Source organism: Priapulus caudatus, unplaced genomic scaffold (assembly GCF_000485595.1).
Source record: "Priapulus caudatus unplaced genomic scaffold, Priapulus_caudatus-5.0.1 Scaffold1445, whole genome shotgun sequence".
Classification (NCBI taxonomy): domain Eukaryota; kingdom Metazoa; phylum Priapulida; class Priapulimorpha; order Priapulimorphida; family Priapulidae; genus Priapulus; species Priapulus caudatus.
Genome location: NW_014578506.1, coordinates 21,869 through 22,551, shown reverse-complemented (window position 1 = coordinate 22,551; position 683 = coordinate 21,869). Strand labels below are relative to the sequence as shown.

Genomic DNA, 683 nt, shown 5'->3' with positions numbered 1-683 from the left:
GGTAAATGATAGGGTTAGGTTAGGGGCAGGGTTGGGATAAGTGATAGTGTTAGGTTAGGGTTGGGGTAAATGATAGGGTTAGGTTAGGGGCAGGGTTGGGATAAGTGATAGTGTTAGGTTAGGGTTGGGGTAAATGATAGGGTTAGGTTAGGGGCAGGGTTGGGATAAGTGATAGGGTTAGGTTAGGGTTGGGGTAAATGATAGGGTTAGGTTAGGGGCAGGGTTGGGATAAGTGATAGGGTTAGGTTAGGGTTGGGGTAAATGATAGGGTTAGGTTAGGGGCAGGGTTGGGATAAGTGATAGGGTTAGGTTAGGGTTGGGGTAAATGATAGGGGTAGGGTTGGTTATAGGGTTGGGGTAAGTGAAAGAGTTAGGTTAGGGTTAGTGTAAGTAATAGGGTTAGGTAACGGAAAGAGATAGGGTTGGCGTAAGTGATAGAGTTTGATTAGGCTTAAGATTAGGGTTGGGGTAAGTAGATTAGAGTTAGTTTAGGGTTGAGTTGAGGAAGAGCGCGAGTCGGAAGTTGTCTTGCCTCCCCCAGTGCGCGCAATCTCGGCGACGATTTCCCTGACGTGCGGACGCTTGCGTGTTGCAGTGATCGGGGCGGACATACTCGACCTCACGTACCAGAATGCTGCGAGTTTCGGCAGACTGAAGGAGGAGCTCACCTACTTTGAGCTGTC

General features: G+C 49.0%; 1 protein-coding gene across 1 annotated transcript in view; it reads left to right on the top strand.

Moving 5' to 3' along the window:
- The window catches only part of LOC106816657 (endoplasmic reticulum-Golgi intermediate compartment protein 2-like), a gene marked incomplete at its 3' end in the record, with an annotated part of 24,101 nt that overhangs the window by 13,173 nt on the left and 10,245 nt on the right, over window positions 1–683 (top strand). The window lies entirely within an intron of this gene.